The sequence below is a fragment of the Oncorhynchus kisutch genome, unplaced genomic scaffold (genome assembly GCF_002021735.2).
Source record: "Oncorhynchus kisutch isolate 150728-3 unplaced genomic scaffold, Okis_V2 Okis07a-Okis12b_hom, whole genome shotgun sequence".
Classification (NCBI taxonomy): Eukaryota; Metazoa; Chordata; class Actinopteri; order Salmoniformes; family Salmonidae; genus Oncorhynchus; species Oncorhynchus kisutch.
In genome coordinates, this window is record NW_022261984.1 from 11,114,862 (window position 1) to 11,129,861 (window position 15,000).

A 15,000-nucleotide genomic window follows, 5' to 3' on the forward strand; every position below is an offset into this window, starting at 1 on the left:
AACCCACTGTTGGTTGTAGCGCCTCCATTTGTCTGTTTGTGGCCCTCCTGTTAGCTCGAACCACTGTTGGTTGTAGTGCCTCCATTTGTCTGTTTGTGGCCCTCCTGTTAGCTCAACCCACTGTTGGTTGTAGTGCCTCCATTTGTCTGTTTGTGGCCCTCCTGTTAGCTCGAACCATTCCTGCCATTCTCCTTGGACCTCTCTCATCAACAAGCTGTTTTTTACCCACAGGACTGCTGCTGACTGGATGTCTTTTGTTTGTTGCACCGTTCTTGGTAAACCCTAGACACAGTTGTGTGTGAAAAGCCCAGGAGAGCGTCCGATTCTGAGGTAGTGGATCTGGCGACGGCTGGCACCGACGACCATTCCACACTCAAGTCGCTTAGGTCACTCGTTTTTGTCCATTCTCATGTCCAATCAAACAGTAACTAAATGCCTCGATGCCTGTCTGCCTGGTTTTTATAGCAGGCCCCGGCCAGTTGACTTCCTGTCTGTAGGAGTGTTCCATTTTAGTGAACAGGGTGGTGTACCTAATAAACTGTCCGGTGAGCATATTGCACAACAGTCAAAACAGAAACAGGCAAGTGAAGAAAAAAAATACATGAAACTCTGACATCACTCAGACCCACATGTTGTCATCCTACCAGTCATTCTATTCCACATCAGACCCACATGTTGTCATCCTACCAGTCCTTCAATTCCACATCACTCAGACCCTCATGTTGTCATCCTACCAGTCCTTCTATTCCACATCACTCAGACCCACATGTAGCCATCCTACCAGTCCTTCTATTCCACATCACTCAGACCCACATGTTGCCATCCTACCAGTCCTTCTATTCCACATCACTCAGACCCACATGTTGTTATCCTACCAGTCCTTCTATTCCACATCACTCAGACCCAGATGTTGTCATCCTACCAGTCCTTCTATTCCACATCACTCAGACCCACATGTTGCCATCCTACCAGTCCTTCTATTCCACATCACTCAGACCCACATGTTGCCAACATATCAGTCCTTCTATTCCACATCACTCAGACCCACATGTTGCCATCCTACCAGTCCTTCTATTCCACATCACTCAGACCCACATGTTGCCATCCTACCAGTCCTTCTATTCCACATCACTCAGACCCACATGTTGCCATCCTACCAGTCCTTCTATTCCACATCAGACCCACATGTTGCCACCGTACCAATCCTTCTATTCCACATCACTCAGACCCACATGTTGCCATCCTACCAGTCATTCTATTCCACATCACTCAGACCCACATGTTGACATCCTATCAGTCCTTCTATTCCACATCACTCAGACCCACATGTTGCCATCCTACCAGTCCTTCTATTCCACATCACTCAGACCCACATGTTGTCATCCTACCAGTCCTTCTGTTCCACATCACTCAGACCCACATGTTGCCATTCTACCAGTCCTTCTATTCCACATCACTCAGACCCACATGTTGCCATCCTACCAGTCGTTCTATTCCACATCACTCAGACCCACATATTGCCATCCTACCAGTCCTTCTATTCCACATCACTCAGATCTGTATGTTGTCATCCTACCAGTCCTTCTATTCCACATCACTCAGACCTTCATTTGGCATCCTACCAGTCCTTCTATTCCACATCACTCAGACCCACATGTTGTTATCCTACCAGTCCTTCTATTCCACATCACTCAGACCCACATGTTGTCATCCTACCAGTCCTTCTATTCCACATCACTCAGACCCACCTGTTGCCATCCTACCAGTCCTTCTATTCCACATCACTCAGACCCACATGTTGCCATCCTACCAGTCCTTCTATTCCACATCACTCAGACCCACATGTTGTTATCCTACCAGTCCTTCTATTCCACTTCACTCAGACCCACATGTTGCCATCCTACCAGTCCTTCTATTCCACATCAGACCCACATGTTGCCATCCTACCAGTCCTTCTATTCCACATCACTCAGACCCACATGTTGTCATCCTACCAGTCCTTCTATTCCACATCACTCAGACCCACATGTTGTCATCCTACCAGTCCTCCTATTCCACATCACTCAGACCCACATGTTGCCATCCTACCAGTCCTTCTATTCCACATCAGACCCACATGTTGTCATCCTACCAGTCCTTCTATTCCACATCAGACCCACATGTTGTCATCCTACCAGTCCTTCTATTCCACATCAGACCCACATGTTGTCATCCTACCAGTCCTTCTATTCCACATCACGCAGACCCACATGTTGTCATCCTACCAGTCCTTCTATTCCACATCAGACCCACATGTTGTCATCCTACCAGTCCTTCTATTCCACATCAGACCCACATGTTGTCATCCTACCAGTCCTTCTATTCCACATCAGACCCACATGTTGTCATCCTACCAGTCCTCCTCAATATTTGTTCAATGTTCAGTTTAATTTATGATATTGTTTCCTATTTATTATCATAATCAATAGCCATTGGTTTCAGCCATTGATTGTTTACAATGCGTATACGACTCTGCCTCATAGGGCTTCAGATGGTTGTTTCAGTCAGATTGTCTTCAATATTTAACAAATAATACAGTTTAATTCTTCCATTTTCTTAAACCCACAGGGTATCATTTGACTTCCAGTATTTAAATAATAGCTTCTTCAATATAAGCGACAGAATGAATTTTGTCCAACCTGTCAGGTATCTCACGGCACCCTCATATGAAATATGACAGATGGATTAACAGTAAACTGACGTTGTAATGCTTCTGACAGACAGGTTTTCTAACCCTTAACTTTTGGAGTTATAACACTCCCAGAAGGCATGAATTATTGAGTCATTGTTAGCACGCTGAAGACATGACTCTGCCGTTGTGCGGTGGAATTTGTGAATTTCGTCTCTTGTATAATAAATAATACATTAGGTTATATTGGACTAAGCATACATCTTCGTTAACTGTTAACCGCTATTTCGTCAGTTATGTTCCAACGCTCTTGTGCGCACACACTTGCATTGAACTCTCATTCTATCTGTCTGTCTGTCTGTCTGTCTGTCTGTCTGTCTGTCTGTCTGTCTGTCTGTCTGTCTGTCTGTCTGTCTGTCTGTCTGTCTGTCTGTCTCTTTCTTTGGAAGGAGGGAGGGATATTCCCCACAGCTAGGGAGAGAGGGGGATGACTATTAGAAGAGATGTTGTTGGGATAAGGTGAAGTAAATGGTATCATCACACTCAGCTGTAATCTCTCTGTAGTGATGTCACAAAGAGGGATATAATGTTGAGGTTTTGACCTTGTAGGATGTAGTCTTTGGTTATTGTCTCTCTCTCTCTCTCTGTATCTTTCTGACTGGTCTCCAGTTAGATAGTAGCTTTTATTATTATAGCATATAGCGATATGAGACCGATAGTGATACGTGAGGTGACCTAACCCTGACCCTGACCCTAACCCTGACCTTAACCCTGACCTTAACCCTAACCCTAACCCTGACCCTGACCCTAACCCTGACCTTAACCCTGACCTTAACCCTGACCCTGACCCTGACCCTAACCCTGACCTTAACCCTGACCTTAACCCTAACCCTGACCCTAACCCTGACCCTGACCTTAACCCTGACCTTAACCCTGACCCTAACCCTGACCTTAACCCTGACCTTAACCCTAACCCTAACCCTGACCCTAACCCTGACCCTGACCTTAACCCTAACCCTAACCCTGACCCTAACCCTGACCCTGACCTTAACCCTGACCCTAACCCTGACCTAACCCTGACCCTGACCCTAACCCTGACCTTAACCCTGACCTTAACCCTAACCCTAACCCTGACCTAACCCTGACCCTGACCCTAACCCTGACCCTAACCCTGACCCTAACCCTAACCCTGACCTTAACCCTGACCTTAACCCTAACCCTGACCCTAACCCTGACCCTAACCCTGACCTTAACCCTGACCCTAACCCTGACCCTAACCCTGACCTTAACCCTGACCTTAACCCTAACCCTGACCCTAACCCTGACCCTAACCCTGACCTTAACCCTGACCCTAACCCTGACCCTAACCCTGACCTTAACCCTGACCCTAACCTGACCCTAACCCTGACCCTGACCCTGACCCTAACCCTCAGTTAGATGCTGGTGAGGACAGACAGGTCTTCACCTCAGTTAGATGCTGGTGAGGACAGAAAGATCTTCACCTCAGTTAGATGCTGGTGAGGACGGAAAGATCTTCACCTCAGTTAGATGCTGGTGAGGAGAGAAAGGTCTTCACCTCAGTTAGATGCTGGTGAGGACAGATAGGTCTTCATCTCAGTTATATGCTGGTGAGGACAGAAAGATCTTCACCTCAGTTAGATGCTGGTGAGGATAGAAAGGTCTTCATCTCAGTTAGATGCTGGTGAGGAGAGAAAGGTCTTCATCTCAGTTAGATGCTGGTGAGGACAGAAAGATCTTCACCTCAGTTAGATGCTGGTGAGAACAGAAAGATCTTCACCTCAGTTAGATGCTGGTGAGGACGGAAAGATCTTCACCTCAGTTAGATGCTGGTGAGGAGAGAAAGGTCTTCACCTCAGTTAGATGCTGGTGAGGACAGAAATATCTTCACCTCAGAATGTCAGAAACCTGAGTGCTGCTGGTGTTAATGAAACACCTACATACACAACATTCAGCTTCCTATTCCATCTGCAGCCTATGGCTGCCTGAATACATCATTAACTTAGGTTGTTTAAGAACTCATAATTGTTAAACAGGAAATATACACTCATGTTATTCATAAATTAATGAATAAGTGCTGCGCTTATAGCACATTATATTTTGATGACCATGTTAAAAATGAATGTTTGTTAAAATGTTGATGCAATAATCCTTTATATCCGTCTCATCCGTCTTTCGGATGGGACGTTAAACGGGTGTCCTGACTCTCTGCGGTCATTAAAGATCCCATGGCACTTATCGTAAGAGTAGGGGTGTTAACCCCGGTGTCCTGGCTCTCTGAGGTCATTAAAGATCCCATGGCACTTATCGTAAGAGTAGGGGTGTTAACCCCGGTGTCCTGGCTAAATTCCCAATTTGGCCCTCAAACCATCACGGTCCCCTAATCATCCCCAGTTCACAATTGGCTCATTCATCCCCCTCCTCTCCCCTGTAACTATTCCCCAGGTCGTTGCTGCAAATGAGAAGGTTGTTCTCAGTCAACTTACCTGGTAAAATAACGAATTAATAAAATAAATAAATAAAATATATTATCAGTATAACAATGTAGTTTGATTTAGTTGTGTATTCAGTTAGAGCAGTATGTATTCAGTTAGCACAGTATGTATTCAGAGCAGTATGTATTCAGTTAGAGCAGTATGTATTCAGTTAGAGCAGTATGTATTCAGTTAGCACAGTATGTATTCAGTTAGAGCAGTATGTATTCAGTTAGAGCAGTATGTATTCAGTTAGAGCAGTATGTATTCAGTTAGAGCAGTATGTATTCAGTTAGAACAGTATGTATTCAGAGCAGTATGTATTCAGTTAGAGCAGTATGTATTCAGTCAGAGCAGTATGTATTCAGTTAGAGCAGTATGTATTCAGAGCAGTATGTATTCAGTTAGAGCAGTATGTATTCAGTTAGAGCAGTATGTATTCAGTTAGAGCAGTATGTATTCAGTTAGAGCAGTATGTATTCAGTTAGCACAGTATGTATTCAGAGCAGTATGTATTCAGTTAGAGCAGTATGTATTCAGTTAGAGCAGTATGTATTCAGTTAGAGCAGTATGTATTCAGTTAGAGCAGTATGTATTCAGTTAGAGCAGTATGTATTCAGTTAGCACAGTGTGTATTCAGAGCAGTATGTATTCAGTTAGAGCAGTATGTATTCAGTTAGCACAGTATGTATTCAGTTAGCACAAAATGTATTCAGTTAGCACAGTATGTATTCAGTTAGCACAGTATGTATTCAGTGCAGTATGTATTCAGAGCAGTATGTATTCAGTTAGAGCAGTATGTATTCAGTTAGAGCAGTATGTATTCAGTTAGAGCAGTATGTATTCAGTTAGCACAGTGTGTATTCAGAGCAGTATGTATTCAGTTAGAGCAGTATGTATTCAGTTAGCACAGTATGTATTCAGTTAGCACAGTATGTATTCAGTTAGCACGGTATGTATTCAGTTAGCACAGTATGTATTCAGTGCAGTATGTATTCAGAGCAGTATGTATTCAGTTAGAGCAGTATGTATTCAGTTAGAGCAGTATGTATTCAGTTAGAGCAGTATGTATTCAGTTAGAGCAGTATGTATTCAGTTAGAGCAGTATGTATTCAGAGCAGTATGTATTCAGTTAGAGCAGTATGTATTCAGTTAGAGCAGTATGTATTCAGTTAGAGCAGTATGTATTCAGTTAGCACAGTGTGTATTCAGAGCAGTATGTATTCAGTCAGAGCAGTATGTATTCAGTTAGAGCAGTATGTATTCAGAGCAGTATGTATTCAGTTAGAGCAGTATGTATTCATTCATATGATCTCATGTTTGAGGTGATGCTCTCTACCCAGACCCTTGTCTCTCTTTCTCACTCTCTCTTTATCTTTCTTTCTCTCTCTCTCTCTCTCTCTCTCTCTCTCTCTCTCTCTCTCTCTCTCTCTCTCTCTCTCTCTCTCTCTCTCTCTCTCTCTCTCTCTCTCTCTCTCTGTCTCTCTCCCTTTTCTCTCTCTCTCTCTCTCTCTCTCTCTCTCCCTTTTCTCTCTCTCTCTCTCTCTCTCTCTCTCTCTCTCTCTCTCTCTCTCTCTCTATCTCTCTCTATTTTCTCTCTCTCTCTCTCTCTCCCTCTCCCTCTCCCTCTCCCTCTCCCTCTCCCTCTCCCTCTCCCTCTCTCTCCCTCTCCCTCTCCCTCTCTCTCTTTCCCTCTTTCTCTCTCTCTTTCTCTCTCTCTCTCTCTCTCCTTTCTCTCTCTCTTTTCTTTCTTTACGACTTTTTCCACCAGGGACCAGGAAGAATCACCTTGAGTACATTTCAGTACTGTAGCTACATATCTGTGTGTGTGTGTGTTTGTGTGTGTGTGTGTGTGAGAGAGAGAGAGAGAGAGAGAGAGAGAGAGAGAGAACACATGAAAGATTTTCTAAGTCCCATACAGCGCTCAGATGGGGCTGATTAAAAACCAAAAGCCTTGGTATTCATCTGTGTTTGGGATACACACACACACACACACACACACACACACACACACACACACACACACACACACACACACACACACACACACACACACACACACACACACACACACACACAGCGGCCCCTGATGCCTTCTGTTCTAAATTTACACTCAGCACAAGGAGGAGAGGAGACAGGAGGAGAGGAAAAGTAGGAGACAGGAGGAGAGGAATGGTAGAAGACAGGAGGAGAGGGTATGTAGGAGACAGGAGGAGAGGAAAAGTAGGAGACAGGAGGAGAGGAATTGTAGGAGACAGGAGGAGAGGAATGGTAGGAGACAGGAGGAGAGGAAAGGTAGGAGACAGGAGGAGAGGAATGGTAGGAGACAGGAGGAGAGGAAATGTAGGAGACAGGAGGAGAGGAATGGAAGGAGACAGGAGGAGAGGAAAGATAGGAGATAGGAGGAGAGGAATGGTAGGAGACAGGAGGAGAGGAAATGTAGGAGACAGGAGGAGAGGAATGGTAGGAGACAGGAGAGGAAAAGTAGGAGAGAGGAAAGGTAGGAGACAGGAAGAGAGGAAAGGTATGAGACAGGAGGAGAGGACAAGTAGGAGAGAGGAAAGGTAGGAGACAGGAGAGGAAAGGTAGGAGACAGGAGGAGAAGAATGGTAGGAGACAGGAGGAGAGGAATGGTAGGAGACAGGAGGAGAGGAAATGTAGGAGACAGGAGGAGAGGAAAGGTATGAGACAGGAGGAGAGGACAAGTAGGAGAGAGGAAAGGTAGGAGACAGGAGGAGAGAAAAGGTAGGAGACAGGAGAGGAAAGGTAGGAGACAGGAGGAGAGGAAAGGTAGGAGACAGGAGAGGAAAGGTAGGAGACAGGAGAGGAAAGGTATGAGACAGGAGGACGAGGACAAGTAGGAGAGAGGAAAGGTAGGAGACAGGAGAGGAAAGGTAGGAGACAGGAGGAGAGGAAATGTAGGAGACAGGAGGAGAGGAAATGTAGGAGACAGGAGGAGAGGAAAGGTAGGAGACAGGAGGAGAGGAAATGTAGGAGACAGGAGGAGAGGAAAGGTAGGAGACAGGAGGAGAGGAAAGGTAGGAGACAGGAGGAGAGGAAAGGTAGGAAACAGGAGAGGAAAGGTAGGAGACAGGAGGAGAGGAAAGGTAGGAGACAGGAGGAGAGGAAAGGTAGGAAACAGGAGAGGAAAGGTAGGAGACAGGAGGAGAGGAAATGTAGGAGACAGGAGGAGAGGAAAGGTAGGAGACAGGAGGAGAGGAAATGTAGGAGACAGGGGGAGAGGAAGGTAGGAGACAGGAGGAGAGGAAAGGTAGGATACAGGAGGAGAGAAAAGGTAGGAGACAGGAGAGGAAAGGTAGGAGACAGGAGGAGAGGAAAGGTAGGAGACAGGAGTGGAAAGGTAGGAGACAGGAGGAGAGGAAATGTAGGAGACAGGAGGAGAGGAAAGGTAGGAGACAGGAGGAGAGGAAATGTAGGAGACAGGAGGAGAGGAAAGGTAGGAGACAGGAAGAGAGGAAATGAGGAGAGAGGGGGAGAGGAAATGTAGGAGACAGGAGGAGAGGAAAGGTAGAAGACAGGAGGAGAGGAAAGGAAAGGAAAGGAGGATTGAGGGGGAGAGGAAAGGATGAGAGAGGAGGAGAAGAAAAATAAGGGAAAGTAGGAGAGTTGGCAGAAGAAAGGATGGGAGGGGAGGGAAGAGGAGGATGGAGGATGGAGGGAGAGGTAAAGTTGAGAGAGAACAATGAGGGGAGGAGATAGAAACCTGAAGGAGAGGTAAAGATGAGAGAGAACAATGAGGGGAGGAGATAGAGACCTGAAGGAGAGGTAAAGATGAGAGAGAACAATGAGGGGAGGAGATAGAAACCTGAAGGAGAGGTAAAGATGAGAGAGAACAATGAGGGGAGGAGATAGAAACCTGAAGGAGAGGTAAAGATGAGAGAGAACAATGAGGGGAGGAGATAGAGACCTGAAGGAGAGGTAAAGATGAGAGAGAGCAATGAGGGGAGGAGATAGAGACCTGAAGGAGAGGTAAAGATGAGAGAGAACAATGAGGAGAGGAGATAGAGACCTGAAGGAGAGGTAAAGATGAGAGAGAACAATGAGGGGAGGAGATAAAAACCTGAAGGAGAGGTAAAGTTGAGAGAGAACAATGAGGGGAGGAGATAGAAACCTGAAGGAGAGGTAAAGATGAGAGAGAACAATGAGGGGAGGAGATAGAGACCTGAAGGAGAGGTAAAGATGAGAGAGAACAATGAGGGGAGGAGATAGAGACCTGAAGGAGAGGTAAAGTTGAGAGAGAACAATGAGGGGAGGAGATAGAAACCTGAAGGAGAGGTAAAGATGAGAGAGAACAATGAGGGGAGGAGATAGAAACCTGAAGGAGAGGTAAAGATGAGAGAGAACAATGAGGGGAGGAGATAGAGACCTGAAGGAGAGGTAAAGATGAGAGAGAACAATGAGGGGAGGAGATAGAGACCTGAAGGAGAGGTAAAGTTGAGAGAGAACAATGAGGGGAGGAGATAGAAACCTGAAGGAGAGGTAAAGATGAGAGAGAACAATGAGGGGAGGAGATAGAAACCTGAAGGAGAGGTAAAGATGAGAGAGAACAATGAGGGGAGGAGATAGAGACCTGAAGGAGAGGTAAAGATGAGGGAGAACAATGAGGGGAGGCTGGGAGGGAGGGAGGCTGGGAGGGAGGGAGGGTGGGAGGGTGGGATGGAGGGTGGGATGGAGGGAGGGAGGGAGGGAGGCTGGGAGGGTGGGATGGAGGGAGGGAGGGTGGGATGGAGGAAGGGAGGGAGGGAGGGTGGGATGCAGGGAGGGAGCCTGGGAGGGTGGGTGGGATGGAGGGAGGGAGGAGGGTGGGATGGAGGGAGGGTGGGATGCAGGGAGGGAGGGTGGGATGCAGGGAGGGAGGGTGGGATGCAGGGAGGGAGGCTGGGATGCAGGGAGGGAGGGTGGGATGGAGGGAGGGAGGGAGGGTGGGATGGTGGGAGGGAGGGTGGGATGGAGGGAGGGAGGGAGGGAGGGAGGGAGGGAGGGAGGGAGGGAGGGAGGGAGGGAGGCTGGGATGCAGGGAGGGAGGGAGGGTGGGATGGAGGGAGGGAGGGAGGGAGGGAGGGAGGGAGGGAGGGAGGGAGGGAGGGAGGGAGGGAGGGAGGGAGGGAGGGAGGGAGGGAGGGAGGGAGGGAGGAGGGAGGGAGGGATGGAGGGAGGGAGGGAGGGAGGGTGGGATGCAGGGAGGGAGCGAGGGTGGGATGGAGGGAGGGAGGGAGGGTGGGATGGAGGGAGGGAGGGTGGGATGCAGGGAGGGAGGGAGGGTGTGTGGGATGCAGGGTGGGAGGGATAGAGGGAGGCTGGGAAGGTGGGATGGTCTCACCAGCAACCCTTAGAATAAATGAATGACACCTCATAAATTAGGATAATGAGTAAGTGGGTGGGCGGGTACGGCACATCCACCGCAATAGACAAACACAATACACATTCTAACACTTGGTCAGTTAGAAAAGGACACGCATCCTGATTGATTTGTAGTAGTATTTCATGTTGATTGGAAGTCTTCGGCTATTACATCACCAGTCAATCAATCACTATGGTAACGACAGGGGCGTTTCTAATGCTTGAGTAATTCCAGTCTGCACCGCAAATCATTACTACAAGGGTGTTATCATCACACACACACACACACACACACACACACACACACACACACACACACACACACACACACACACACACACACACACACACACACACACACACACACACACACACACACACACACACACTCAAACAAAGGACCTCATGACAGAGCGAAAGAGTGTGTGTGCATGCTGTGCTTCTGTGTCTGTGTGTGTGTCTGTGTGTGTGTGTGTGTGTGTGTGTGTGTGTGTGTGTGTGTGTGTGGTGTGTGTGTGTGTGTGTGTGTGTGTGTGTGTGGTGTGTGTGTGTGTGTGTGTGTGTGTGTGTGTGTGTGTGTGTGTGTGTGTGCGTATGCCTAATGATAATAAATGAGCCATCAGTAGTGAGAAAGGAAAGCACTATCAGTCTCATATCTAAGTCATCTCTCTAGGAGACTAGAAACACCAAGGTCACCTATCAGTCTCATATCTAAGTCCTCTCTCTAGGAGACTAGAGACACCAAGGTCACCTATCAGTCTCACATCTAAGTACTCTCTCTAGGAGACTAGAGACACCAAGGTCACCTATCAGTCTCACATCTAAGTACTCTCTCTAGGAGACTAGAAACACCAAGGTCACCTGTCAGTCTCATATCTAAGTCATCTCTCTAGGAGACTAGAGATACCAAGGTCACCTATCAGTCTCATATCTAAGTCCTCTCTCTAGGAGACAAGAAACACCAAGGTCACCTATCAGTCTCATATCTAAGTCCTCTCTCTAGGAGACTAGAAACACCAAGGTCACTATCAGTCTCATATCTAAGTCATCCCTCTAGGAGACTAGAAACACCAAGGTCAGCTATCAGTCTCATATCTAAGTCATCTCTCTAGGAGACTAGAGACACCAAGGTCACCTGTCACTATCAGTCTCATATCTAAGTCCTCTCTCTAGGAGACTAGAAACACCAAGGTCACTATCAGTCTCATATCTAAGTCCTCTGCTTCTGTGTGTGTGTGTGTGTGTGTGTGTGTGTGTGTGTGTGTGTGTGTGTGTGTGTGTGTGTGTGTGTGTGTGTGTGTGTGTGTGTGTGTGTGTGTGTGTGTGTGTGTGTGTGTGTGTGCGTATGCCTAATGATAATAAATGAGCCATCAGTAGTAAGAAAGGAAAGCACTATCAGTCTCATATCTAAGTCATCTCTCTAGGAGACTAGAAACACCAAGGTCACCTATCAGTCTCATATCTAAGTCCTCTCTCTAGGAGACTAGAGACACCAAGGTCACCTATCAGTCTCACATCTAAGTACTCTCTCTAGGAGACTAGAAACACCAAGGTCACCTATCAGTCTCATATCTAAGTCATCTCTCTAGGAGACTAGAGACACCAAGGTCACCTATCAGTCTCATATCTAAGTCCTCTCTCTAGGAGACTAGAAACACCAAGGTCAGCTATCAGTCTCATATCTAAGTCCTCTCTCTAGGAGACTAGAGACACCAAGGTCACCTATCAGGCTAATATCTAAGTCAACTCTACATTGACAAACTATTGGACTAGAAATGTTAGGGTCAGTGTCAGGGTCAGGGTCAGGGTTGGGGTTGGGGTTAGGGTCAGAGTTAGGGTCAGTGTCAGGTTCAGGGTTAGGGTCAGGTTCAGAGTCAGGGTCAGGGTTAGGTTCAGGGTCAGGGTTAGGTTCAGGGTTAGGGTTAGGGTTAGGGTCAGTGTCAGGTTCAGGGTTAGGTTCAGGGTCAGGGTTAGGGTCAGGGTTACGGTTAGGGTCAGGGTTAGGGTTACGGTTAGGGTCAGGGTTAGGGTTACGGTTAGGGTCAGGGTTAGGGTTACGGTTAGGGTCAGGGTTATGGTTAGGGTTAGGGTCAGGGTTATGGTTAGGGTAAGGGTCAGGGAGGTGAAGACCTTTTTCTCCTCACCAGCATGTAACTGAAGGGACGCTTGTGATTGGCCAGTATTTGCATGCCATGCAGAGAGTGAGAGGCCGCTTGTGATTGGTCAGTATTGTCTGACCAACCTCATTGGAGGAGGTACCGTAGTCTAGTGTTTGTTGTGTGGAGCGATATTGGTATTGCACACATAATCATTCAGCCCTTCTCTGTACCTCCTCCTCTCTCTCTCTCTCTCTCTCTCTCTCTCTCTCCTCTCTCTCTCTGTCTCTCTCTCTCTCTCTCTCTCTCTCTGTCTCTCTCTCTCTCTCTCTCTCTCTCTCTCTCTGTCTCTCTCTCTCTCTCTGTCTCTCTCTCTGTCTCTCTCTCTCCTCTCTCTCTCTCTCTCTCTCTCTCTCTCTGTCTCTCTCTCTGTCTCTCTATCTCTCTCTCTCAATTCAATTCAATTCAAGGGCTTTATTGACATGGGAAACATGTGTTAACATTGCCAAAGCAAGTGAGGTAGATAATATATAAAGTGAATATATAAAGTGAAATAAACAATAAAAATTAACAGTAAACATTACACATACAGAAGTTTCAAAACAGTAAAGACATTACAAATGTCATATTATATATACAGTGCCTTGCGAAAGTATTCGGCCCCCTTGAACTTTGCGACCTTTTGCCACATTTCAGGCTTCAAACATAAAGATATAAAACTGTATTTTTTTGTGAAGAATCAACAACAAGTGGGACACAATCATGAAGTGGAACGACATTTATTGGATATTTCAAACTTTTTTAACAAATCAAAAACTGAAAAATTGGGCGTGCAAAATTATTCAGCCCCCTTAAGTTAATACTTTGTAGCGCCACCTTTTGCTGCGATTACAGCTGTAAGTCGCTTGGGGTATGTCTCTATCAGTTTTGCACATTGAGAGACTGAAATTTTTTCCCATTCCTCCTTGCAAAACAGCTCGAGCTCAGTGAGGTTGGATGGAGAGCATTTGTGAACAGCAGTTTTCAGTTCTTTCCACAGATTCTCGATTGGATTCAGGTCTGGACTTTGACTTGGCCATTCTAACACCTGGATATGTTTATTTTTGAACCATTCCATTGTAGATTTTGCTTTATGTTTTGGATCATTGTCTTGTTGGAAGACAAATCTCCGTCCCAGTCTCAGGTCTTTTGCAGACTCCATCAGGTTTTCTTCCAGAATGGTCCTGTATTTGGCTCCATCCATCTTGCCATCAATTTTTGCATTGTTGCCAAAAAGTTCAATTTTGGTTTCATCTGACCAGAGCACCTTCTTCCACATGTTTGGTGTGTCTCCCAGGTGGCTTGTGGCAAACTTTAAACTACACTTTTTATGGATATCTTTAAGAAATGGCTTTCTTCTTGCCACTCTTTCATAAAGGCCAGATTTGTGCAATATACGACTGATTGTTGTCCTATGGACAGAGTCTCCCACCTCAGCTGTAGATCTCTGCAGTTCATCCAGAGTGATCATGGGCCTCTTGGCTGCATCTCTGATCAGTCTTCTCCTTGTATGAACTGAAAGTTTAGAGGGACGGCCAGGTCTTGGTAGATTTGCAGTGGTCTGATACTCCTTCCATTTCAATATTATCGCTTGCACAGTGCTCCTTGGGATGTTTAAAGCTTGGGAAATCTTTTTGTATCCAAATCTGGCTTTAAACTTCTTCACAACAGTATCTCGAACCTGCCTGGTGTGTTCCTTGTTCTTCATGATGCTCTCTGCGCTTTTAACGGACCTCTGAGACTATCACAGTGCAGGTGCATTTATACGGAGACTTGATTACACACAGGTGGATTGTATTTATCATCATTTGTCATTTAGGTCAACATTGGATCATTCAGAGATCCTCACTGAACTTCTGGAGAGAGTTTGCTGCACTGAAAGTAAAGGGGCTGAATAATTTTGCACGTCCAATTTTTCAGTTTTTGATTTGTTCAAAAAGTTTGAAATATCCAATAAATGTCGTTCCACTTCATGATTGTGTCCCACTTGTTGTTGATTCTTCACAAACAAATACAGTTTTATATCTTTATGTTTGAAGCCTGAAATGTGGCAAAAGGTCGCAAAGTTCAAGGGGGCCGAATACTTTCGCAAGGCACTGTATATATACAGTGTTTTAACAATGTACAAATGGTTAAAGAACACAAGGGAAAATAAATAAGCATAAATATGGGTTGTATTTACAATGGTGTTTGTTCTTCACTGGTTGACCTTTTCTAGTGGCAACAGGTCACACATCTTGCTGCTGTGATGCACACTGTGGAATTTCACCCAGTAGATATGGGAGTTTATCAAAATTGGGTTTGTTTTTTAATTCTTTGTGGATCTGTGTAATATGAGTGAAAT